General features: G+C 40.5%; 2 long non-coding RNA genes across 2 annotated transcripts in view; both read right to left on the bottom strand.

Moving 5' to 3' along the window:
• Positions 1-11,024, bottom strand: part of LOC147582506 (uncharacterized) — a 217,404-nt gene extending 206,380 nt beyond the window's left edge. Inside the window, exons 1-4 of the long non-coding RNA XR_015249206.1 lie at positions 10,772-11,024; positions 6,418-6,680; positions 4,629-4,722; positions 3,950-4,036 (exon numbers count right to left, since the gene is read on the bottom strand). This is a non-coding gene — a long non-coding RNA (uncharacterized LOC147582506). The remainder of the gene's footprint in view (positions 1-3,949; positions 4,037-4,628; positions 4,723-6,417; positions 6,681-10,771) is intronic.
• Positions 11,025-13,193: 2,169 nt separating this feature from the next.
• LOC147582504 (uncharacterized) overlaps positions 13,194-27,637 on the bottom strand; it is a 181,479-nt gene continuing 167,035 nt past the window's right edge. Inside the window, exon 3 of the long non-coding RNA XR_015248735.1 lies at positions 13,194-13,367. This is a non-coding gene — a long non-coding RNA (uncharacterized LOC147582504). The remainder of the gene's footprint in view (positions 13,368-27,637) is intronic.

Below are 27,637 nucleotides of genomic sequence, written 5' to 3'. Positions count from 1 at the left end.
CAAAAGCTTTCTTTCAGGAGCTTATGGATATATTTGAATAAATTGATAACTGGAATTCCTCTTTGGAAACTGTCAATTTATTTCTCATCAAAGACAGATGATGCACTTTTTACATTAGATGCAGTTTTATGTTTTATAATAACAAAAATGTGTGATCTACCGTATTCATTAATTTTACTTGTGAATTACATGCTTTCCCACCCACCCCCAAAAGTCCACCTAGGCTGGTCTTTTGAAAGGAGGCAATGTAAATATGTGGGAGAGACACAAAATGGAATTCTGGCCATGCGTGCTGAAAATAAAAACAGTGCATCTACAGAGAGAGAAGAGCAAGGCTAATGCACAGAGACAAGGAGACATGTGCGTGAGGGAACCCTCTCTCCCGAATTTCTGACAATTCTCCATTTCCAGCTTCTTGAAGTCTCTTGAGTTCTAAGAGACACTGTTATAGTTTTTGTTTTGTTTTATCTCAAGTGCAGAAGGTTTGATTAATCATATTTCTTAGTTCATGGCACTCTCTTATATGTTGATGTGAGGCTTCTTCTTATTTTTTGAAAGTGTGTGTGTGCGTGTAAGAGGAGGTGAAGTATGTATTCATCTTTATTCTCATTCTCTATTCCTTTTATCTTTACTCTCATAGCAACCACCCCAATATAATTAATATATATGATTAAAATTGAGCTTAACATAGAAAGTGTATATGGTATTTTGTGTGCATGTATTTTTTTGATTACACGAGTGACATTGTGTTATAGCCTCAATTTTACTTATAATTTTCTTTCCTCTCGGTGTTTTAGAGATCCATCCATGTTCCCATGTTTGTATGTGTCCACTTGGTTGTTTCCAATCATTGCATGGAATTCCATAGTGTGAATCTACTACATTTTTCATATCTACCTCCTTAGTATATAACCAGTGTTCCATTTGCACAATCACACATAAATCTAGAGTAAACATCACAGAACATGTCCCATTCTGGAATTTCACTGTATTGCATCACTGGATCATAGGCATGTGAATACTCTGTGACAAAATACTGCCAGATGTCTCTCTGAGACATTATATAATAGTTTCACCACCATCAAGAGTACAAGAGGCCTTCTTATCTCCAACTCCACTCATATTTGGCATTATCCAGTTCTATAATTTTTGTCAATGTCATGGGTATTAAGGGATATTGCTTTCTTATTCTTTCAATGATCTAATTATTAATGAATCTGAACATCATATCCTTTAGTTACTACCATTCACTTTTACCCTTCTGAAAATTGTGTGTTCATATTTATTCCTTTTTTCTCTCACAATTGGGTGATCTCTTTCTTTTTTATTATTAATTCTAATAAGTCCTTTATATGGTCAAAACATTTGTTCCATTTTGTAGGATCTTCCTTATCTTTAGGTTATTACTTCACTCTGTGGTGTATTTTATTGAGCAGATATTTATAGTTTTGAAGTAACAACATTTAGTTGTTCTCCAGAACAACTTACAAGAAATACATTATTTCTCTGTGTAAACACTGTTTCAGAACACAGAAAAAAAGAGAAATCCAAACAACTCATTCATTGGATTAGAAAAATATTAATAATCAAATATTATCATTATAAAAATACACTCTACTTTTACACATAGATGAGAAATTAAAAAAACACTAATAAATTTAATACTCATAAATTGCTAACTTTTTCTAATAGTGGATTAAAAATAAGCAGTTTATTTATTTTTTTAAAGTTTATTTGAGAGAGAGAGAGACAGACAGAGACAGAGACAGAGACAGAGGAAGAGAGAGTTAGCACCAGAGGGAGAGGGGCAGAAAGAGAGGGAGAAAGAATCTGAAGCAGGCTCCATACCCTGAGCACAGAGCCCACAGTGGGACTCAAACTCATGAACCATGAGATCATGACCCGAGCCAAAGTCAGATGCTTAACCGACAGAACCACCCAGGCACCCCCTACTTCCCCTAATATAAATGTTTTTTTTTTTTTTCTAAAGACAAATGGTTTGTTAAAATAATTCAAGGATAGTTCAATGTCAGATCATCTCTAATTCAATTAAACCTATCAAAGGAGAACTATCACAGGATTTTAAATAACAAAAATCAACAGAAACACATATTCAAAGGAAAAGATATAAATAAAAGATATTTAAGATTAGGAAAAATAAATGTAGTTCCATTATTTATTGTATGATATAATACTGTGGGTCGTTAGCAACTCCATAAGCAATGAAAGAACTAAGAGGTGTTAGGTAAACAGATTTCTTTCAGGACAGACTGAGAGAGGAGCATTTCTATCTTCTCTGATGAGTCCTGGTGGGGATAGTTGGTCAGGAACTGTTTCTTTATTTGGGTTGCTAAGTTTTATGTATCATTGCCAAAAGAGACAAAGTTTTCTTTTTCTTTTCTGCAGGCTCCAGAATAGCATCTGACTTTTTATTTGGGAGTAATAAGTCAAGTTTCTTAGGAAATGATTTCAATTTTAAGGCAACAATTTCCATACACAGCAAATTATGGACTGTGGAGCTGAAAGGGGCTCTTGAGTTGACCACTCTGGACAGTTACGGAGGTGGGGAAGAACTGTGTGCTTGGTTTGGAGGTCCTAAATGCAGAGCCTATGCAATCACTCAGTGTTTTTAACTGATGAGGTACAGTTGTTTGCTCCTATATTGCCTTGGAAATCTCCAGTGGCAAATAGTTTATGTATTCCAACTTACACAAGTGGCTATTTTATTGTAAAACTCCAGGTACACATACTTTTCTTCCACGTTCAATGAAAGTTCCCTTCCTTCTTTACGTCACTTATTCATGGATTCAAAATTTTCTGTCAGCAACAGTATATTTATTGCCCACTTAAAGCCATTGTTTCATATTCTGATTTAGAGTACAGCAAAAATGAAGCTCTTCTGGTATCTTGTAGAACTTAAAATACTGGCATGATTTGGGATTTCAATTCTTTCAACCATGACTTGGTTTTCAGACTTTCTCTACCCTGTTTTCCGCCCCCCTCTGGATTAAGTGTCCCCATTAAAATATGGCACCCAGAACTGAACAAAATATGCCGGATGTGGTTTGAGCTACAGTGTAGGAAAACGATTACTGGTTGTAATTTAGAAAAAGGGCTTCTACTAATGCAACTTACGAATGGGACCTTTTAAAGGCATCTGCCTCAGACTGATGGGTCTTATTAAAGTTGTGGTCAGCTAAATCCTGCGGATCTTTTTCACATGAATTTCTGCCAAACCAAGTTTCTCCATCCTGTACTTATACAATTAATATTTGAACTTTTATACAGGACATTGCATTTATTGCTATTAAATTTCATCTTATTGGAATTTGCTCAGAATTCCAGCCTGTCAGAACATTTTTGAACGTTGATTGTTCTATTTATTATCCTTTCCAACTTTGTGCTTTCAGATTTCATAAATTTCCTTTCCATTTGTCATCAAAATCATTGGTAAACAGGCCTAATGAGGCTGGGCCAGACAGAATGAGTGGTCATCCACTAGGTAATGGAGACTAAAATAAATTATCTGGGGCCGATTATTGAATTCTGTTAACCCAACTTTTACTCTGCTTGAATTTCATTATGTACATTAATTTTAGAGGAAATACCATTGAATATTTTATTTAAATCAATCTATTTATGCAGGTTTATTATGACTGGACAGTTTTATACTATTATTTGGGGGAAAAAGAAGTCCATTCATTCATTAGTGCCTACTACGTGCCAGGCAACATTGTATGCTAGAGAAGTACTCTACACTATTATAAGAAATTTGAATTTTAATTGTGATAACAAACCACTAGAAAGTTTATTAGGCATAGTCAAATGATCTGAATTCAGGTTTAAAAGATGGTTTTGGTATTATGTATAGAATAGACTATAGAAGGGCAATAATGTGAGCAGAGAGACCAGTAATGGAATTATGGAGATTAATTCAAGAAACACTTACCTCTGTGACAGATGGTCTACGTTCTAAGCTCCACTGATAACAAAAGTTTGGGAGAGACATGGCAGCCCCAAACAGGGGTTCCCTTATCTATGAAATAAAGGAGGAAGATGCTTTGTGAAATAACCTCTACAACACTTACCAGCTATAATATCCCACATATTTGCTGTGTAATCATCACGAGTTGATTTGTTTACTGTCAAACCCAGAATTTCATGGCTCTATGACAATGTCACCTTTTCTCAGTTTCTGAGATCCATAATCCTCCTTTGTTTCAAATTGAGACTTCCTTTGTTGTACGTGATGCTTCAAAAGTTGTGAGGGTTGGATCTTTGAAAGAACATCTATTGATTCTGTATGTGGGCCTGTAATATGGAACTTACTTCTAGTAGCTCTGTTCCTTTTCACTAATCCCTCATTTGGATGACAATCTTCATTTTACATGATTTAAGTGTTTTCTCTCTGAAGACCTTCTTCCTTGTTTGGAAGGCCAGACCAAATTAAGAGCTGAATTAAGAGCTGCCTTCTTGCTATTGACTGTATAGTTGGATGCTGTTACATGTTTATGCCATTATAGATGCATTTGCTGCTGCTATCGCTTTGGAGTTTCACAGGGCACACACCAAATGGATACATTTCAACAAGAAGCAGTTAAAGAGGCCTTCTTGCTATAAAGACCTACCACGGACCAGGAGTAGTCGCTCCATCTTCAGGAAGAAGTTCATCTTCTGCTGGGTTGTATCATCATCACCTGCATCAGCAGCAACATATTGTCCCTGAAATACATTAAATGGGGAGTGTATGTCTGGTACTGAGCTAAAAGATTTATGTGCATTATCTCATTTTATAGGGCAATTTATTCAGACATCCAATCATTCATTTGATTACTATTTATGGTACACCTCCGATGTACCAGATATTGAGCAAGCAGTAGGATGTGGGAGTAATCCAAGCCGTCGATTTCCTGCTTCAGGTTATGTGTAGCCTACAGGGAAAGGATAAGCACTAAACAGGTGATCATAACGAAGTGGATATTATTTTTTTGGAAAAACACAAGGTTTGTGGGTGCTCATAAGAGATGGGCCTACTAGATAACTCCAGCTTTTGATATTTTCTGAATAAACCAACCAGTCTTCTGGTTGAGGATTATTGATTTCCTGCTCCCATTATCTAAGGCTCTCTTCTAGAAATCCATAAGGCTTACTCCCACATTTTATCCTTTCATGTTACAACTTATTATATTGGTGGAGCCTTTTCCTGCCACGCGGTTTAATGATGCAACTTTTTTCCTCAGGACTTTCTATCCCTTTGCCCACCTGATTTTTCTTCACAGAACTCATCAACACCTGAAAGTATATGTATGTCTCCCTTCAACCTACTCCTCTAATAAGTAACTTGCATGAGACCAGAGACTTTGTTTTATTCATTGCCACTTCCGGAGTGTAAGAATAATAATTGGCACATACTAGGTTCTTGTTCAAAAAATATCAGTTAAAAGTTTGACTGAATGAATAAATGAATGGATGAGTATTATATGAGAGCCTGGGCAAAAGCTTCAAATTCATCAAGCTGTGCTGCAGATCAGGGCCTTGTGTTTTTCCTGACACTGAGCAAAAGGGAGACAAGTGTCTCCAGCTTAGAGAATGGTCATTTCACATTTGTGTTGGAGGACGGTCGTGTAAGTCTAAAATTCCTGCACAGAGAGAAGAAATAATCTTGAGCAATTTTGTAAAACAGACAACTCAGAGGTACAGTATTTGTTACAGACAAGTGTTAAGTTGATGAATGAATGTATACATTTATGAGCGAATGAGTGCATGTCTTGGTTTGTTTCCTTATATAAGATGATGTGCAATGTTTCCATTTCCCTGTGTCCTGTGAACCTCTTACTCCTTCTTGGCTCAGTCAGTTCCTCTTCTCTTTTTCCTAGCTCTCTTTCTACATATATCTGGCCCAGATTCTGTCCTCCAGTGTTAACGGTAGAGGACTATAAAAAGAAGGCAAGATCCAAAGTCAAACAGCAACAAGGGTCACAGGAACACAAAGAAAATGAGCTGAATGAGAAGCAGTATGTGGCCTTCAAGAAGCAGCACTGGGGGCAGGGGAAAGAGCCAAACACAGTCTCTTTTCCTAGGCACAAGCTGGCTAGAAAGCTAACCAACCTGATGGGGAGATGTTACCTCTAGAGGTAGAAAGGGCAGAGGCAGGAGGGATACAATTCATGAGAAAAAGCAGGTCCTCAAGTGGGAAGGCACACCTGGCTTTAGGAAATCAGGAGACACAGAGATCAACGGGGTCATAGCAAAGTTTGCAGGGACACCGTAGACCATCAAGGATGACCCAGCAACCAGGAGGAGGAGAAGGCAAAGGGCTGGAGCTTGGGGTCAGAGGCGGTTTGGGGAATTGAGAGCATCCCAGAAGAAACAGCAGAACCTGTGTGAGACCACAGTCATCCCTCCAAGAGAAAATACCTTGTTTTTTCCCTTTGCATAACAAGAGTCTGTGCACATCATTCCCTTTCCACGGGAGGCAAGGTGAGGAACAGGGGCAGCAGGACTCTTAGGCGTCACCAAACAACAGACTAAAAAATATTCAAAGTCATATGTGGGCCTTGTGCAATAAAAAATAAAGTCTTTTGTTGTTGTTGTCAATTTTTTTTTTCAGCAGTTTCCCTGGATTTCAGCTCTTCCAGTATTTATATGTGGACAGGGCCTCAACTTGCAGCTTCACTCACCTAAGACAGAAGCAAAGGAATGGTGGGAAATTATGTGGAAAGATTGTTTTTAAATGTAAATTTACAAATGGGTCTGTCTGGAGAGTCAGCGGAGTTAAGATGTCTTGGCAGGTAAATATCAACATGAGGCCTTCTAAGTCCATTTCTCATTTCTTCCTTTAAGAAATAAGAGATCATGTTCAGTGAATCACCAGATGGAGAATTTGTTCAGGCAAAATGGCTTTGCAAGTTCCCTTGTAAATCGCCTCTGGCTTCTAAAAAACAGTAGCAAATGTGCCGAAGACTGAATTAGCTAGAACAGAAGTTTCACTTTTTCACTACAAGAATTATCTGGGCCTGAGCAAAAACCTGGACTCCCAGAGTTGGAACGGATGTGAAAAGACTCTGTCAACCAGGCCTCTGGTGTTAGTCAGGGAGGCTTACAAAACAAATGAAATTTAGAGCAGTGTGAGGTCCCCTTCAGACTTGAGAGAAATCCATTCCCTCCATAATCTTGAATCTAAAGGAGTTTGCTACCCATAGGCTGTGGATGCTGAGGGAGCCACATTGATCTCTACATGATACATGTTGCGAAACCCTTGTAGAGGCTCCCAAATGGCCTGGGGGTATTGGAAGAAGACAGCCATTTAAAAGTCAACAGCAAGAGATGAGATTCTTCTGGAAAGCCCAAGGTTGGGACTTTCTTGCTTTCCACACCTTTCAAACCTTCCCAAAGATAAGATTTGATCAAAGAGCTTTCAACTGAATTGAGCAAAGGATACTGTCTACACTGAGAGATCCACTGGGACTGCAAGTGACCTTTGACCCTCCGACCACTGTGTTAGCTTCGAGGCCTGCAGCTTGAGCACAGTAAGCATTCTGAAGTGACTCTAGGAAAGGAATGCCTTTCTAGAAGCATTGTCTTAGAGGCACCCACCCCTCTAGGACTCCACAGGGCTTTCCTCTCACAAGACTCCACAAATGGGGGTTCAGCTGAGTGAGACTCTGCTGAAGAAAAGCCTTCCATCTTCACTCCTCCTGAAGTGGAAAGAGGAATTGATAAAGTCAAGGGACAGGGTGGGAAAAATAGCAGCTGGCTATTTCAATAGCTTGGGTTAAAATCAGGGCATTGAATCAAAATCATAGAGCCACCGACCCAAAATTTACTGAGCTTTACATGTGTTTCTTTTCTTGAAACTAAAGCTTGCACTTGGGGGAAAAAAGCCTGCGGGGATTACGGACTGTGTGCAATTTAAATTCTTTTGCATTTAGTGACTTTTTCTGGTTAGGGAAGGATTCAGGTATTTGGATAATTTCATAAACCATTGACTTTTTAAAGAGGAATATGAAGAAACATATGCCAATTGAGTTAGAAGCTGGGCATAGCTGTGAGCTAGATATTAGTCCTTTTTACCAAAATGTGGTTTATGAGGCTTTTAATAGAGATTAAATTGGTGGAAACCAGGTTTTACCTTATTATGGATTTGATAGTTTCTACATTTATCTCCCCAACGTAATACTGAACTGTTGGACCCAATGCAGAGTCTTTAACTCTGCTTAGATCACCTAGTTCCATTTTACAAATAAGAAATGACAAATTTCTATATACAAATCAAGACAATTCATCAATGATTAGCTATTTATCTCTATACACACCTGTCCTGCTGTCTCTGTGTCTGTTAACGGCCCTAAGAACCTCAGTAGGTAACTTTGATGTCTATACCCATTCCTATTCTGGGATGTTCTTCACCTGCCAAAGTTCTACCCATTCATTGAATATTACTGAATTACTATCACTGCTAAAAACTTTTTATAGATGGTGATACATACTGTGAAGGAAAACAAAGCAGACTAAGGGGAAGCAGCATGCCAGGTTTGGAGGGATGCAAATTTTGGAAGGGTAGTCAGGAAGACCTGTCGGGGGAGGTGAGAAGAATGAAAATTTTAAAAAGCAAAGTGGGCAGAAGCTGGTGCATTCATGAATACCAAGGGGCTTGGTGGCTAGAGGGAAGTGGAGGGTGACAAGGGCAGAGAGGCAGGCAGTGGCTACACATGCAGGGCTGGATTTTATTCGAAGTGTGAGAGCAGTGGATGGTTGTGAAAATGACAGTGATGAGGCTGACAAAGTACCTCTCCTCATGGAGCGTAAGCTCCAGCGGGAAAAGAAAAAAGATGAATGAGGACACCAGATGTGAGCTGGTTTATGCTTTAAAAGATGGCACCAAACTGACATTTACAAAGTCATGAATTCATGGGGCTCCAAACTGAGTTTAGCCCAATCCGTATTGGGACATTTTCCCCCTTGAACTATCATCTACTTGAGGGGAGTATGTCAGCTTTTCATCGCTCTGCTACGTGGATTTAATGCTCAGGATGGTATACATATTGTCTAACCTACCTTTGGATAGAAAATAAGATTTGATGTTTTAAAGGCCCTCATTAAGTCATATAAAACTGATTCTAAAACTGATTCTTTTCCCAAAAGAAATGGTTTCTATGTATGTTTGCTTTTCAATACTGGTTCTTAAGATTGATGAAGGTATGTCTTAGGCTATCAAATGAGAAATCATTATGATATCCTATCTAAAATACTAGGAGTGTGTGTATGTGTGTGTGTGTGTGTGTGCGTGTACATGCATGCACACGAGTGCACGCTTGTGCATATGCAAAAGCACTCATTCACCGTCTGCCTTCATCCATGTGAATTCTATGTGAATGAATTAATGAAGAAGGGTCTGAGAAGAAATGAGCTGAGGCTGCTGTTTCTGAACTTCATTGTGTTTCGTCCTCTCTCTCTCTCAGTTCACTTAATATCATTAAGGCAGAAGTTTGGATGAAGTAGCCCCTCCTTCCTCTGTCTCATGTGTCATGAGCTCCCCATTGGTGACCATGGAAGATAGCGGCCTCTTATTCTCCCACACTGGATCTGTCAAACCACTTACAGAAGAAAGGATGGCACTAGCCTACTGGTTAATTTCTTAATTTTTTTTTAATGTTTATTTATTTTTGAGACAGAGGTAGACAAAGGACAAGCAGGAGAGGCACAGAAAGAGAGGGAGACACAGAATCTGAAGCAGGCTCCAGACTCTGAGCTGTCAGCATAGAGCCCAATACAGGGCTTGAACCCACAAACCCTGAGATCATGACCTGAACAGAAGTCAGATGCTTAACTGACTAAGCCCACCAGGCACCCACCCCTCTACTGTTTAATTTCTAATATCAGTCTGGAACCTTGCACATTCATTGACTCTGTTTCCTTCTATCCAGATAAAGAGGTGAAAATCAGTGCCTGGTGCAATACAAGAAGATTTGCATTCCCATTACTCTCTAAACCACAGAGAAGGAACTGGGTCAGACTACTTGGCCTGAAGCTGCTTCTTCTGTATAAAAGCTTCAAAGGACTACCCTGAACGCTCATGGTTTCCCACAGGCCTTACGGCAGAGATGTTTACAGAGAGAAAATGGCAGGACCCTGATACAGGGGTGGGGGCATGGAGCTAGGGAGGAGGGGCCAAGGGTATAAAGGAACCAATCTTTTTACCTATGGCCTTTTTTCCCAGGTATAGGTCCATTACTTTCTTTCCATTCATTTAAATTGCTATTCAGCTGGAGGAACCAAAGAACCAAAGACTTCTTTAAACAAAGGAACCCAGAGGGGTAGAGCCTGGAAATGTTGTCATAAAGGCCATCATTCAAAGGAGAAGTGATGAGGAGTAATAGAAATGCCAGCACCTTGCTTCAGTTTGAAAATGCATATGCAGCTTTCTAAAAATTTATTTTTGGGGGGTGTTGGAAGGGGAAGTTGAATGAGGAAGAGGAGGAAGGCAACTACCCACTTTATTCAAAGCCCAGGGATTAGAGGCACCAACCAATGCCAATTCTGTTCAGTTCACCTGAATGAGAGCTAAATAATAAAATCACATTATACAATGCAGAAGTCAACTCAAAGCAATGAATACAGAACAAAGGTACTTTGGAATATGCCATCCTAATATTCCTGTCTGCACAGTTTAGTGTTCTTAAATGTGTTTTATGTTTAATGAAAGAAACAATGGCTTTCAGTGGAGGGAAAAAATAGATCTTTAAAGATAATCAAGGCCTTAACTACCTACCTTAGGTAGCTGAGAAAAAGCTACTGTACTCTTTATTTTTTAACACTCCAGATATGTAATTTAATGCAGGTCTAATGACAGTCTCAAACATGGGGCTTTAATCGAAATTGTTCAAGCTCAGTACTGTGACAGGAACTCACAAGCCCCCAACAGTGCTGTCCATTTTCTCAGGTTCTGTAAGAAAAAAGGAAAGAAGAAAAAAACCTCTTGAACTTATGTTGCTATTGATGTGTAATATACAATAAAAAAACAGTTAAATTTCAATTACCCACAGGTAATTATAATTTTATTGTTTGACTGTACTACAGGGATTTTTGTAATTCCCAAGACTAATAATTTTCTATAATTTTACAGGTTGTCAAATAAACTATTAAAGATTATCTTTGAAAAGGCGTCTGCAATTGTAAGGACATATCATACTGTTCATGTACTGTATTAGTAATTAGAGATCCCTGGATAGTGAAATATCTGTGCTGGGAGCTCACCACCGGGTAGCACATTTCCTCACAGCCGCCTCTAATCTCCCACCAAAGCTTTCAAACTTCTCAGGTATTCTCTTCACTGCTGTAGGACGCATGTTCAAATTTTATTAATATTCCCCCCAGCAATTCCAAACAGTTTGTCAAGATAAATCTCTACCCTACCGCCTGGTGGGAAGAAGTTAAAATCAGAAAGATGGACCCCACCTATTGTTAACAGAAAAATCTCTAGACCAAATGCAAATTGAGGGGCAAAGGTTTGGAATGCTGGAAGGATTAGTTGAGAGTGTGTGTGTGTGTGTGTGTGTGTGTGTGTGTGCACGCGCGCGCGCGCATGTGCTGGGTAGAACAGAAAGGTTTTGGGCCAAAGATAGTTATATAGTTATTTCTACCGATAGCTATAGCTGTTATAATCAATGATATGAAATTAGCCCCCAATAGCAAGGTCCCTTCTGAAATTTTTTCTCAAGGCAATTTCCTTCTGTTATTTCCATGTATATATGGTAGAGTGCAGACTGTGGAGCCTAAGGAGATAAACCTTGTGCTTTTTGATTGAGCATCAATACTCTTCTCTATGAAACAGACACCAATGACAGGTCAGGGAGCTGCAGAGATGACTTTCTCTTGGAGCCTTTTATTCCTCTCCAAATGCACCAAGCTTGTCTCACCTTCGTGCTTTTATGCAGCCTAACTGCCTTCCTCCCCTTTCCTGTCAACTCCAACTTATTCTTTAAGACCAGAGGAAATATGAATACTTGACGAAGATGTCACTAACTTCGATTTCTATTAAATATTTTCTTTTCTGGGTTCTCAAAGGATTTTTTTCATCTTTATTATCGGGGCAAGAGGCACCATGTCAAGTAAACCCAAAAGAAACCTAGGACTAAATACGCAACCAGAGAATGCCTTCGGGTGTCTGAAGGATACAGGAAAGGGCCAGGATGGACTTTCAGGTCCGAACCAGAGATAAGGACCGTGCTCTCTGTGTTGGGGGAAGGAGGATACCACAGCAATGATAGTGACTTAACACCAAGGGCAAGAAACTGAGAGGTGGAGGGGAAAGCAGACAAGGAGAAGAAAACAAATACTGCAAGGTCTGGTTGGATTATATGGACAGCCACTGTCTGAAAAGGGTTAAAAAGCACTGTGGGGTCTGTTGGCCTGTGCCAAACCCCATCTTACCAGGTCCTACTGGGGCCTACCAGTCTAAGCATTGCATTGTCCTGCTATTCCATGCTTTCAAAGCATCTCTTACACTGGTTTGTGAATTCCTAATGGGCGGATACTGTTGCATCCAGTTCTGTGCCCCAGCACCTTGCCTAGTAGGTAGTCACCTAATACATGTTTGCTGTCTGGAGTTGACATGCACAGATGATCTGAGCTCTTTTCCTGGCCCTAACACAATCTGCCTCTATAACCTGTACAAGATTGAGGCTCAGATTTCCATACTACGTATACACCCATTTCCTTTTAAAAGTCTGGAGGGAGAGTAGAAATCATTCTTTAACTAGTACCCTAAAATCGCTCCCACTTGGATACTTATTTCTTGAATTCCAAAATGAAGGAGTAAAATCTTAACTCTGCAACCAGAAGTAGGTGCAAATGCAACAAAGGGCAGCAACCAATTAGCTCTTTCTCACTACTAGCTCAATGGTTGGTTGGAGATCTTGTGTGAGAACCCCATTTGGTGAGAGAGTAAGAATTCATTGGTGTGAAAAAGTGTCTTGTGGGGGTGAATGAAGAAATGCAGAGGGAGGAAGGAGCCATGGGAGAGAAAAAGGAACTAGAAACAAAGTCCTAGGAACCACAAAGACATTATTTTGCCATCTTTACATTTTGCCCAGAGTTTTCCTTGGTAAGAAGAATTGATCACAGTTTGATCTTTAGGTAAAAAGTAGGAAAAACAAGCTCAAATTAAGAAGTATGGCAATAATTATATCTACCTTATAAGACAATGAAGGTTTAAGGAATGCAGAGATGGCCACAGAAAAAACTCTTCAAGGCCACAATGGACAACCACAGAGTAAGGGCAAGAATGAAATCACTTGCCTTTTAATCCCATGCTTTTCCTGCATGTTTCTGCCTCCAATCTTGGTGTCGATACTTAAAAAGATACCCTGCAACACATAGAAGAGATATTTCATAATCAAAGAACTAAATTAAGATGCAAATGAAGTATGTAGAAAATATTAACAATATTAGTGTTTAAACAAAGATTATTTCCTTTACCAACGCATGATCTCAGCACAGATTTCGCTCTAATGCAATGTACTCTCCTTATTGGCCACTGCAAAGCCACTATTTGCCCTTGTGGTGGTAAGCACTCTGGGAGCTTAAAATTCAAAATGTAGAATTATTAAATACATAGTCCTTATTGTAGCATGTCTTACTTCTCGATAAGTCATTTTGATAACAGCTTTGTGCCCCGAGCTGAAGTAATGTCAAGGTCAATTATTTCATTCAATGCCCCTAATTGAGACTACTTCTTTGAGGTCAGGATAATGTATTACTTTACTTTCATAGAGAGGAGATCAAAGCTCTACCTTAAATTCTTCCGATGCAAAGCAACGCTGCTTTAACCTAGGTTATAGTAACAGTGCGGGGGGGGGGGGGGGGGGGGGCAAATGCTCACTTATTTTGGAGTCCCTGCCCCCCAGCCCTCCATCCCAAAGACAGTATTCAGATCAATAGAAATGAACTGTACCTAGTGAAAGAGACAGGCTCAACCTCTGCTCTCACTGCATGTCCTTAATCATTTTCTCTTGTCTGTTTCTTATATTTGTGTTTGTTTCCAGCTCTAGGAGAACCTTGATTTCCACGGAGGAAGTTTGCATTAGCAAAACCAGTTTGTCCAGAAAAGCACAAATGAGCCCCTTTGTACACGTTTGAGATCTTGAGTGCCCAGGCTCTGATTTTGCTGTTGCTACTGGAGCAGACATTGTGTGGGAGATGGACACCCCCAGATGTACTTCATGGGGCCCAAACTCAGCTAGTACTGTGTTTAAAATTTTTTTTTTTCAACGTTTTTTATTTTTATTTTTGAGACAGAGGGAGACAGAGCATGAACGGGGGAGGGGCAGAGAGAGAGGGAGACACAGAATCGGAAACAGGCTCCAGGCTCCGAGCCATCAGCCCAGAGCCTGACGCGGGGCTCGAACTCACGGACCGCGAGATCGTGACCTGGCTGAAGTCGGACGCCCAACCGACTGCGCCACCCAGGCGCCCCTAGTACTGTGTTTAAAAATCAAAATATTTCCCATAAGATCTAGATCTCTGGATTCTCAAGGAAAGCATCAAAAGATCTAACAGTGTCCAGCCCACATTCTTAAATTCTTAAACAATTGGCTAGTCCTGAGGAATGGCTGCCTCTTTTATTTTTTTTTTTTATTTTTTTTTTTTATTTTTATTTTTTTATTTTTTTTTTTCAACGTTTATTTATTTTTGGGACAGAGAGAGACAGAGCATGAACGGGGGAGGGGCAGAGAGAGAGGGAGACACAGAATCGGAAACAGGCTCCAGGCTCTGAGCCATCAGCCCAGAGCCCGATGCGGGGCTCGAACTCACGGACCGCGAGATCGTGACCTGGCTGAAGTCGGACGCTCAACCGACTGCGCCACCCAGGCGCCCCTGGCTGCCTCTTTTAGACAGGATATGCATTCAGATTTGTCGCCATCCCAACTGCTCCTTGTTGCAAGGGTTACAAGCTGGCTAACACTGCAACCTGGCCAACATATTTTGTTTGGCCATTGTAGCCTCTAAATTATTACTAGTATGGCTTTTTTTTAAATTTATTTATCCTTAGAGAGAGAGAAAGAGAGAGTGGGGGAGGGGCAGAGAAAGAGGGAGAGAGAATCCCAATCAGGCTCCGTACTGTCAGCGTAGAGCCCGATGTGGAGCTCTAACTCACCAACTGTGAGATCCTTGACCAGAGCCGAAATCAAGAGTCGGACACAGAACCGCCTAAGCCACCCAGGCACCCCAGCGATATGTATTTTTTTTCAGTCGTGACACTTCCAGGCGGTTTTTCAACCCTGCATTTCCACAGACTCCATATTCCTGTTGCTCTGTACCCGACCAGATGCACATGTTTATACTGCCAGCCTGGCGTCAGTAGCAGCCCTTCCCAATGTCCTGCCCCATTTCCCCTCAGCCACTCGAATTCCCCTGATACTGACAAAGGCAGTTTCCAAGACACACAGCTGTCCACCTCGGAAGCCTGTGCCTCTCTCCCTTTTGTTGCCTGAGGGTTTTCCCAGCTCCTTTATGCTATACTTACTCTTCTGCAAGACACAAAGAGGAGGTGCTGGGCATTCGTGCCCCCTGCTGCAGCCCTCTGCCAGTGGAGGGTAAGTGGCGGTGGATGCACTCCACGGTCTCCCCAACACCGGGTGGAATGATTCTGAGGTGTATCTCCCATGGTTTCTCAGAGGGGGTCTCCAGTGAAGGGAAGCCCCACTGCCCACAGCAGCAATCAGCTCATTAACTCATCCTTTTTGGCTTTTCTCCTGAGAGAGTACAGACCACTGTCTTTACTTGAGCTTCCTGGGATTGTCTCCCGAATCAACTACGTGCACCAAGCTTTGAGCTCAGTGGTTGCTTCCCTGGGAAACTACCCTAAGACAGTATTTAAGTGTATTCTACTGCGAGGGCATCCAAATAGTTACACGCTGTGAGAATGGTTGCTCAGTGTTGGGGGGGTTCCAGGATCCATGTCATGGAAGGAAAGCTTGTAGGAACTGGGCAGAGAAGACTTAAAATAAGTCTGATAACTATAGTCACATTTGGGGAAAATAGCCTCTGAAAAGAGATAAAACGGACAGGTTAGCTCCAGAGGGCAAGATTAAGACTAGGAAATTTGACCCAGGCAGATGTAGGTTTAATATAAGGACACATTTTTTAATCTTTAGAGCACACGAAAATGGAACGGACTGCTTTGTACAGAGGTTCACATTTCCTTTCAGAGATTTAAAGTAACTAAATGCCCTTACTTTACAAAGGCCCTTATAATCCATGCTGCCCACACACATTTATTAAATATCACAAACATGGGGCATACAGGGGGAATCTTGCAGTTTATCGGATTGAGTGGCTTGTCAGATTTTTTGTTTGTTTGTTTTTTGAGGTTGGGGAAAGGGAAAAGAAAGAGATAATAGCTGGCATTTGGCGATGGGAGAAGTAGTTCCCCCGCCATTATAGGGATATAATTTAGCACCCCTATAAAACCTAGGAATGCCTCAAATCAAAATGCATTTTTCTCTTCACACTGAGAATCTCTTAAGTGCGCAAGAACGCATGAGACCAGGTGAATTATCTATTATCGGAAAGATATTTATGACGCCTAGGGTGGGAGGGCACGATTCATATCTGCTCCTCACAGGGACTCAAGCACGCTAGTAAGCCAGCAGGGAGGAAATAGCTGAAATATTTGGAAGAACAGACCCTCCCTGCCAGAGGTTACTGTGAATTCAAGTGTTTTCCACTTCTGCCCTTCTTCAAAGCTACAAAGCAATGAGGTAGTCAAATTAATGAAGTATTGTAATAGAAATGGAAAGATTAGAGTGTGCCGAAGAGTGGAATACAGTTTTGTTCTTAAGAGGCACAATAGATAGGAGAGAAGCACTTTGATGTAAGAGGCTGGCTGGAGGGGCTATTCAGCTGCAGTGTCACCAAAAAAAAAAAAAAAAAAAAAAAAAAAAAAAAAAAAAAAAAAAAATCGGAATGTATTAGCATGATTTTGTTATCATTACAGATAGATAACGCCTGAGAAAATAGACATTAGCAGGTTGTAATTCAATGGAGACTTTCAGATAAGTGTGAGCTGTAAGAGCAGGGCTCTATCCAGTGTACATTTTATCAGAACCTCCTGTGGGATGAATTACAGCTCCCATAATGGCCAGCAACCCTCCCATTTATATGTATGGATTCCAGTCCTCCCAACAAAAGTAAAAGATAAATGGAAAGTCATTACCAGGGCACACAAAAGGCCGGAGTGAGGGAACCCCCAAAGTGACGGTGTTCAACTTTCAGGGAGGTATCACCTCCCTGTATCAACTGCTCTTAAGCCAGTGTCACACAGTGGAACTTAGGCACATCCCCAGGAAGCTTAGTCCTAATTTTGAACATCAAAGTCTTTATTATTTTTTCTAAATTTTTTTTTTGTTACCGTTTATTTTTGAGACAGAGAGAGAGACAGAGACAGAGAGAGAGACAGAGTGCAAATGGCCGAGGGGCAGAGAGAGAGGGAGACACAGAATCTGAAGCAGGCTCCAGGTTCTGGGCTGTTAGCACAGACCCCGATGCGGGGCTCAAACTCACGAACCATGAGATAATGACCTGAGCTGGTCAGATGCTTAACCGACTGAGCTACCCGGGTACCCCACGAACATCAACGTCTTTAAACCTGAGAATGAAAGTGATGGTTCTTGGAGCACAGATACAATGACCTGTAAAGTCCACTCATCACTTACAGACTCTAGGGCTCCTTATAAGGACACAAGCACCAACTATGACAATGAGGAGACCTGGAATCATCTTACTCTATCTCCCTGGCCTTCCCTGGGGGGGACGTCTCCAGCAGAGGGTCGTGGCTTCAGTCCCAGAATCCCAGTGCTCCTGTGAGTGGACCACAACAGGTGACTTTTTCAATGACATGCTTAGTTCCTGTTCTCCTGTTAGTTGATTTCGCTGGGATTTTCTTTTGATGATACTAATTCCGCCAAAGATAATTAGGGAACAAGGAAGTCTGCTTTTACATTCGTGCCTTGGGATGTACCGATTTAGCATCTGAAGGAAAATGAACTTCACTGAATGAGAGGATAAGAGGAAACTCCATTTTAAAAGAGAAATGAATGCTTCTTAGGTTTTGAAATCACCTTAAAGGATGAAACCTTTTTATTATGACCCTTCTGGTGATAAGAACGTGTCCTCAGGTGTTCAGTGTTTTCTGCTAGAGACACAGTCAGCCAATGAAATGGGTTGGTATTTGTAAAAAGGAACTTATTTTTCAATCACCAAACTCTCCAAGCTGCTGGTGGTGGTATTGATGGGTGTCACTCTGAATTATTAATGTTGAAATGTTTCACATTTAGCATATTTCCTGAAGAAAAGGATTAAAAAATAATAATAATTCAATAGCCCCTCCTGCTTTGTGGATGATATCTTGCACGGAACTTTCTGATTAGAGCCAAATGTGTCTGGTTGTCATAAGACATTCCATGGGGTAAGACTGACAGTTTGCTTTGAAGATTTTAGGATAAGAAAGTGGCAATAAAATATCACAAAAATGTAATATTTTAGTGAGGGGAAGATCACAACCCATCCTAACATCATCCCTATCTCTTATCAATATATATATCGGGTTGAAAATGCCTTAAAAATAGATACCATGCCTATTCTGTACATGTGCTGTGGTCCCACAACTACATGAAGAATATAGTTGGCTACTAAATACATAGTTTTAGGATTTAAACTCTTTTTCAAAACATTACCAATAGGAGATGGAAAATATGTTCCCTTAGCTGCTAAAGATTTTGCTGTGTTTTAACGTAGCCAAGAGTTTACAGTAACACTTAACCTGCAATGGGGAATGTGACTTGGAAAATAGAAAAGAATCCACACAGTATCAGAAGGAAGTTGTTCAGTCTGGTGCAGTTACAGAACTGGGATAACATACACAAATTCTGCCCAACAGACCACATATGATGATGTTTGACAAACTTATTGATATTGCAACTCGTCTAAATTCACTCAGCTAATACCAATGAGTTCCAGTGAGCATGCGGGTCTGAGAGAGGAGATGAAATTAATATGTAGACTGAGAGACTTCAGAGCAAAGTCAATTATCTTTTCGGCGACTAGGGTACTTTGCATACACAAATTAAATATTATAAGTAACTGAGAATTAATTTTATACAGGAATCAATTCTGAATATTGTACTCTCACACACCTGTTATATTAGTGGGATATTTTTCATAACAAAAAATTAATGAAATTGACTATTTCCCTAATTTTAAAGTTAAAAAAAATTAAGTTATATGGAAAGAAGAAAAAGGCAAAAATGTGAAGGAAAGGAAAAGGAAAGTAATTGCAAATAAGAAAAACATTGAAGGCTATATACTTCCATATGAGAGAAAAGCACTTTTTCAAAAGAAACCAGTTATTGTTTCCTTTTATGTAATATTGGCTACTTAAAACAGTATATTTTCTGTAAACAAGTTTAAAACACAACAATAAAAGAAGTATTTGTAAACTCATTACCCGACCTAAATACTAGAACATTAACAGAGCCATTGTTTCTACATTTTTCACCTTAATCCTCAGTCTTCCCACTATCCAGAATTTCATGTTCATTATTCTCTTGCTTTAAAAAAAAAAGTCTAAACCCCTCTTCATGGATCCCTAAATACTACATCATTACTTCCAGGTTTTAAGCCTTATACAAATGGTATAGTGTTGAATATAATCTTTTATGACTTGATTTTATCAGCAAATATTTTTTTTAAGATTCATCCCCTTGGGGCATGTGGTGACTCAGGCAGTTAAGCGTCCAACTCTTGATTTGGGCTCAGGTCATGATCTCAGTTTGTGAGTTTGAGCCCCACATAGGACTCTGTGCTGATAGCACAGAGCCTGCTGGGGATTTTTCCTCTCTCTCTGCCCTCCCTGATTTATGCTCTCTTGGTCTCTCAAAATAAATAAATAAATACAAACTTAAAAAAAAAAATTCATCCCCTTGTGGGGTGTAGCTGTTGTGCATTCATTTTTATTGCTGCATAATGCCTCATTGTGTGTATATCACAAATGGTTCATGCATTGAATTAGCATGGCTGCCATAAAAAAAATATCACAGACTGGGTGGCTTAAACAACAGAACTTTATTTTCTCACTGTCCTGAGGGCTGGAAGCCCAAGATCAAGGTGCCCGTAGGGTGGGTTTCTAGTGAGACCTTTCTTTCTACCTTGCAGACATCTGCCTTCTCACCGTGTCCTCACGTGGCCTTTCTGGGGTGTGTGTGCACTCCAGGGATCTCTTCCTTTTCTTATAGGGACACTAGTCCTTTGTGATTAGGACCTCACCCTTTGACCCCATTTAATCTTAATAACTTCCGTAAAGGCCCTTTCTCCAAATGTAGTCATATTGAAGCTTAAGGCTTCAACATACGCATTTGGGAGGGTGGGCACAATTCACTCTATAACGTATATTATCCTGTTGAAGGGCATTAGGGTGGCTCCCCCCAGGTTTTTGTTCTTATAACCAATGCTTCTATGAACATTCTTATACATATCTCCTGGAGCTCATGAGTAAGAGTTTCTCTAAATCATATAAATAGAAGTGGAACTGCTGGCCCATAAGGCATGCAAATGTTCAAATTCACAAACTGGCACCAAATCATTTCCTAACATGGTCATATCAAGTTTTATCCCCACCAGAAGTGTCTATGTATTCCCAAGGGTCCACATCCTCACCACCAGTCGGTTATTATCAAACGTCTCCATTTTTACCAATCTAGTGAGTGTAAATGTTATTTCATTGAAGTTTTTAACATTATTCCCTTAATTATAGAAGATTTTGATTTTTTATTTGTTTATTTGCAATCTGTATCCTATTTTCTGTAAAATTTCTATTTCATCCTATTCTCCATTTTGATAAGTTTCTATTAAAAAAATCTAGTGGTAGACATTTTATGTGCATTTTAGATACAAAATCTTCTCTGATTATATGTTTTATTGTATTTCCTAAGCCCTTTATTTCAACTCCACTATTAAAAAAAAGTGGGGGGGGGGGGAGGAAAGCTTGGTTGTAGACTTTACAAAATCCTTCACTAATTTTTACTAATTTGTGTCCTTGTGTCCTAAACTATTTTACATGAAGCACATAAATTGATTTGGATAATAAATTCTTTTGACCTGTTTTATCAACACCTACTTCATGCAAAGGCATTGAAAGCAACACTATGTAAATTGGATATGGTCCTTGCTCTCAAGATGCTGAAAGTCTTGCCCAGACACATAACTGAGTAGAAGCATAATACTAGAGCATATTAATAGGGCTACAATAAAAGGGCCCTGGGATCCCAAAAGTCCTTTGAAATAGTTTAAAGCTAAAACTGATTGAATTCTTACTATAGGCAAAGATAATCTCACTCCTTCCTCTGAACACCCTAGGAGATTGTTCCTCTGCTGCTGTATTTTGAAACTGGTGAAACCAAACTAAGGTTGTCTGAAGGACCCAAGCCAACAAGAGGTGTAGCAGACTTTGATCTCGGGCATCCTGACCCCACAGCTCTTCTACAACATTGCCCATCCTTTTCCTCATTGAAGAAGGAGCTATAGTAGGATGGGACCTAAGAGAACCTAAGAGAAGAATTAATTTAGGCAGTGGCATTGGATGTAGGCCTTAAATGATGGGAAGATTTCAGAAGTCAGAGAAGAGGGCCTTCAGCATGGATAAAGTCATGGAAGGTGTAAGGTGCATACTCTATTTTGAAGACAGCAAGTAGAGCCTAGTGGCATATTACTCCCTTTTAAATAAGGCTGAAAATAGGTGCATGAGTGAAAGGAAAAGGAATGTCATCCCCAAGAAACTGCCATGGCCTAGAAGGTCCCTCAAATCTCTCTTCTCCCAGCACTCTCTCCTGGCTCCAGTCATTCTGGCTTCCCCGCTGCTGGGGACAGGCTCAGCATAGCCCTGCTTCAAGCACCCTGCACTTGCTTTTTTGGTTTTCATGAATGCTCTTCCCCCCTGGGCCCAGAGTGTGTCTTCATATCTACTTTTTGGGTCTACACTTAAATGTTATTCATTGCAGAGGGCCTTTCCAATTACCTTGTCTAAAACCGTAAGTCCCCCCTCCCCCCCCCCCCCGCTTCTTGACTCTGCCTTATCTTTTCTCACAGTGCTGACCACTACCCAAGCTTATATTGTATCACTATTTCCTTACTTGTCATCCACTGGGCAAAAATTTTGGATGGTTTTTATCTTTACAATAATCCCAGGACCTAGACTGTGCTTGCTACACAATGTGTGGTCAACACATATTTGTCAAATAAATGACATGAAGGAACCAATGATGGATGAATGATTGAATGAGTAAATGATGGGCATGAGGTTTCTGGCTTCCCCGCTGCTGTGGACAGGCTCAGCAAAGCCCTGCTTCAAGCACCCATCAGAGGTTTCGCAGTTTGTGACATGAACCCATATTTTCAGTCCGTGGCAGAAACATAAAGGAGGAATAGGAGAGGCAGAATAAAACAAGACAGGAGAAGAGTAGTGAAGTTTTACAACAGCAGAGGGGAGCCCACTAGCTCAGAGCTTCACATCTGGTATCAGATTATCAGAGTTCAAAGCCCAGCACTAGAAACTCCTCACTGAGTAACCTCAGCAAGTCACCGAGACTTAATGCTTTCTTCTGTCTGTAAAATGGGGATGCTGTTATCACTTGACTTTTAAAAGGACTACTGGAAGGTTTAAATGAGACAATGCATTGATTAAACGATTCACAACACATAATGGTGATTATCAGTAATAAGCACTTATGCTAGGGCAGCCTCAGTGGGAGTGGAAGGAGGAAATGGGGTAAGGGACATTGAATAGGTAATATGAGAAGGCCTTGGGATAATATAAAAGGGAAATGCCTGGAAAAGATTCATATTTCTGTTCTGACTGATTAGGGAATGGCAATAACTTTAAGTGAGATCAGGCATACAGATAAGGGATTCAATTCTGAGTGTGTCAGAAGGTAGGGGACAGGAAGTAGGAGGAATGGCAAACTTGGTTTTGAAATGTTTGAGGGGTATGCAAGAACTTTACATGGAGGTGTCTAACAAAGATTAAAAATGTACATCAAAGGGTCATGACAAACTTCAAAACTTATTTGTTTATTCTTCAAGAAGATCCACAATAGAATTTTCTTAAATAGTTTGCTTTGTATTTAAAGTATGGTTTACTTAACCTGAATTTTACTATCTCTCTAAGCCTTATTACTCTAACAAGTATTTTGCAAATTCTCCTGGCTTCCATGAGTAAACCGAAGGGCGAACAGACCAGAATAATGACCCAGTCCCCCCTCTTAATCCCACCCTCATGCCTGTCCTCAATCTTTCACTCTGTTGAGGAACTAAGATTCTCAAGCTCCATGTGCATCCTGAAGACTTGATTCCAATGTACTGTGGGGCTGAATAAAATGGTTGTTAAGGGACCCCCCAAGGGGAGATGACCAACCCTCCAATTTGCAAACCGGAAAGCTCTTGTTTACCATGCTCAATTTTAACCACACACATTCCTACTCAGAGGAAACAGCATGCTCGAGGCAGTCAAAGAGCAAAAGGGGGTAGTTAGAAATCTGTAATAAATGTATGTAAGTGAGACAGAAAATTAGAAAATGGCCACCTGCCAGCAGCCACATAAATTTTGGAGGAAATGCATTTTCTACTGGGATGCTTTATCATAGGAATTGCAAATATTTATTAAAAGTATTAAAATAGTCAGAATGTTAAATGTTTCCTCCAGTGGTGAAATTTCACATTGTCACATTAGAAGATGGGATATTCAGATACAGTGTTTATTAAAATGACTTCATTTTATTAGTCTGTCATCCACAATAAATGGGCAGGTACCTTTAAAACAAGATCTATTGAAGATAAAAGAGATTTGGGGGATGGGCAGCATCTCATTGTACGAACTTGCGGCTTTGACTACACGAGTCTATAAATCTTGCAACCTTTCCCAAATGATGGCAACAAGATTGTGTTGCTGTTTTGATATTAAGTTTGTTGGATTTTGTCATCACATGAAAACCAAAAGTAGAATTTGCCACTAACTGCCATGCTCTTTCATGCAAGATACACCTGATAACTATTTGGATGGTTCATCCTTCATGGGTTCTCAGATGCAACTTAACAAGCACACTGGAGCGAAGATGCTAACCTGGACTCCAAACGAACGGGAGATGGAAGGAGGTGGCTGCTTTACTGCACCAGGATAATAGAGATGACAGCTAGAGCGCATCATTACTGAGTGGCACTAAGTTGAAGAGTGACAGGATGAGCTGGACAGATTACCTCCCTAAGAGGCTTGTGGTTCGTACAAGGCGCTGACCTAATAAAGATCTTATGCCATCACCCAGCAAAGATAGAAAGAGCCTTTTCCCATCTTAAGATACTCTTTTGTGTGAGTCAGAACAGCTTCCTGAATCCATGCCATGAAATGCTGATGGTACTGAAAGGAATCTAGTTCAGCTAAAATATGGGGTAGGGTGTGATGAAGGCAAAGAGAGGCAGGACCTGTCAGGAAGCTAGACACTTCTTGGACAGAATACTTAAGAATTCATTAGCCTTCGGTAGGTGGATGGAGTAGCCATCTTTCTTATGAGAATGCAAGCATTCTGTTTAAAGTATTAATTCATTCAGGGACCCCTGGGTGGCTCAGTCGGTTAAGTTTCTGACTTCAGCTCAGGTCGTGATCTCACAGTTCATGGGTTCCAGCCCCACATGGAGCTCTGTGCTGACAGCTCAGAGCCTGAAGCCTGCTTCGGATTCTGTGTCTCCCTCTGTCTCTGCCCCTTCCCGTTCATGCTCTCTCTCTCTCGCTCTCTCTCTCTCTCTCTCAAAAATAAGTAAATTTTAAAAAACTTAAAAAAATAAAGTATTAATTCATTTATTCAGTGGATATTTGGGGGGACAGCTCTGAAAAGCTAACAAGAAATCTGGGTGCTGGGAATCAGAGATGAGCAACAGAGACTCAAGTCCCACCTCAGACATCTGACATTCTAGCGGGGAGGAGATAAATGTTTACAAATCAATATACGGCCTCTCACGAGGTAATGATGGCTCTGAATAAAAACCAAAACAGGGTCACAGGGTGGAAAGTGACAAATGAGGTCAGGGAAAGTTTACTGGATGAGGGATCATTTGAGCAGGTCCCTGTATGTAGTTAGGGATCTGTCCAGATCCTGTGGGGTTTGAGGGAAGAGCATTCCTGGCAGAGGCAACAGCAAAGGCAAAGGCCTCCTGGTGTGAGCAGAATTGGGGTGTTGCTGTTTTCTCCAGCCTCCAGACAGACTTCCATAAAAAAAAACGTTAAAGATCTGTGAGAATGTCAGACCTGCTTGGTCACTGCTAATTTAGGTATCTCTTTTGGTTTAGTTTCTGACATGGTTTCAGGTTCCCTTGATCTCCTCAGACAAGGGATAAAAATATCCCATGGCAAAAACACTCTCCAGCTACTTGCAAGGGCCACTGGGTCTGATAACTCTTGTGGGATGTGTGAGCACCCGCTGATTCAATGGAATGAAATTTAAAAATTCTGAAATCTCAAGATGATAAGACAATGATCTTAATAAGGCAGTAAACTGTAAGCGAGAACTTACACATTGGCTTTCCAGAAAGCCATTCATTCATTCTTATCCCTCTTACTGCTCCCTCCTTCATTCCTCGTCCAAGTATTATCTATCTACAAGTGCAATGCAGTTGGCATGAGGTGCTGTGGGGGATACCAAGCAGCAGGCAACAGACTAGCGGGATGCATGTGGACAGAATGTTTAGACTGCCCCAGTTTGGAATCTGTGTTCCAATTTCTACAGGCTCTGAATGGCCTGGAGATTCCTAACCATATCACAGTGGTATGACATAACCTGCCTCACTGGGCTTTTATAGGGGTTCAGTGAATTTTTTTAATGGCTTAACATAACGCGTAATATAAAATAAGTGATTTTATAAATGTTAGTGCAGAATCATCAGAACTTAAGTGTTCCTCAATTTTCATTTGTTCCTCTAATAAATACCTGTGGATCAGTTTCAGGATTGGTATTGAATTTTAAAATCATTTCTGCTTCTGCAATTTATTAAAACACTTGACAGGTAAAAGAAGAGAATTAGGAGTGAATCAATCTATGTGTTGCAGATATCAAACCATGGCACTTCCTTCTCATTAATTTGTTCATTTAGTCCACAAATAGGTATTCAGTGTCTGTTCTATATCCAGCTCTGTGCTAGAGGTGAGGATCTACTAGTAAACTGTAAAGGACTTCAGGACTTGCAGATAGTAAGAGGATGACTTGGGATGGAAGGGATACAGATACAATCAGGAGTAGAAAGCTCATTTCAGGTGAGCCAAATCAAACTGCAGGAGATGGAAATTCTGCATTTGAGAGAACAGTGACGTAACTAGCTCTAGGAGAGTTGGGACCATTGAAAAGAAGACCTCACCCCTTCTTTCCTCTTCCTGCCTGGATCGCAAGGGATTGTGGGAAAGCCACAGCCATCACTAAAATATCATTAAGTCACAGTACCAGTCCCAGATGATCTGCACCTCTTTTTCTGTGAGCCTGACAATCCCCCACCCCCTTCTATTTGGTTAAGTCAGTGTCTCTGAGTTTCTACATAACCCTCATTAAGGCCAGTATCTGCTATTTTCCAGACATATATTCTAAGAACTGAGGATTGTGTGGTTGTATTTCAGTGTGGCCAATCTGTTTTCTAAATTGTTTTCATTTTCTAACCATAAAATACAGGAAATAATGCCCTCTCATAGCCCAATAAAGGAAGGGCTTTGACCTGGTTTAAGATCACCACAATACTGAAAAACCTCTGTGTTAAGTTTTCCCTATGACCAAAGCAATGATAACCTCTCCCTGAATACATGTGTAGGAACGTGGATACGTGGTGTTCCATGCATCCCTTCAGACGATGTGCTCTTAACACAGCATAAGGGAAGAAGAGAACAGCCTTATCCAGGAATGCCTCAAAAAGGAGTATTCTATCATGTGTCTCTTACTTGAGAAAAACTAAGGAACTGCAGAATGTCCCGGCTGAGAAACAAGGGAAAGCAAACTTGCTCATCAAGAAAGTTCATGGCAAACCTTTTGAAAAGGAATACAAGTAGTGTGTGTGTGTGTGTGTGTGTGTGTGTGTGTGTGTGTGTGTTTGTGTGTGTGCACGCACATGTGTGTGCACATTTGGAGAGAGCTACCGAAGCACATTACAGAGAGACACAAGGGAGGCAGGAAAAGAAGGGAAAGAAGGACTAAAAAAAAAAAAAAAAGTGAGGAAGAGAAGGATAAAAGAAAGGAGGAGATGGAAGGAAGATATTAGGAGGGGAGAGCATGAACAGAGCAAAGGGACAGTGAGAAAGCAAGGTACATATACTGGAGGCCTGCTGTGGGAGACAGATGTTTTCCTAACCCTCTCTCATCATATCCTCACCTCTGCTCCAAAGATGTAGACACTTTTATCTCTTTCCTGAGGTTAAGGAAGCAGGCTTAAGGAAGGGAATCAACTTTCTCATGGTCCCATGGTTGCTAAGTGGCCCCCATAGGATCCAAAGCCCAGAAAGAAATTCTATGGAACTCTGTGCTTTATGCAATCTCTGTACGGGCACAAGGTAAGAATCTCT

This window comes from Puma concolor, chromosome A3, assembly GCF_028749965.1.
Source record: "Puma concolor isolate L17-30 chromosome A3, mPumCon1.1.hap2, whole genome shotgun sequence".
NCBI classification, from domain to species: domain Eukaryota; kingdom Metazoa; phylum Chordata; class Mammalia; order Carnivora; family Felidae; genus Puma; species Puma concolor.
The sequence above is the reverse complement of the archived record's forward strand: the minus strand, read 5'-3'. Positions and strand labels throughout refer to the sequence as shown.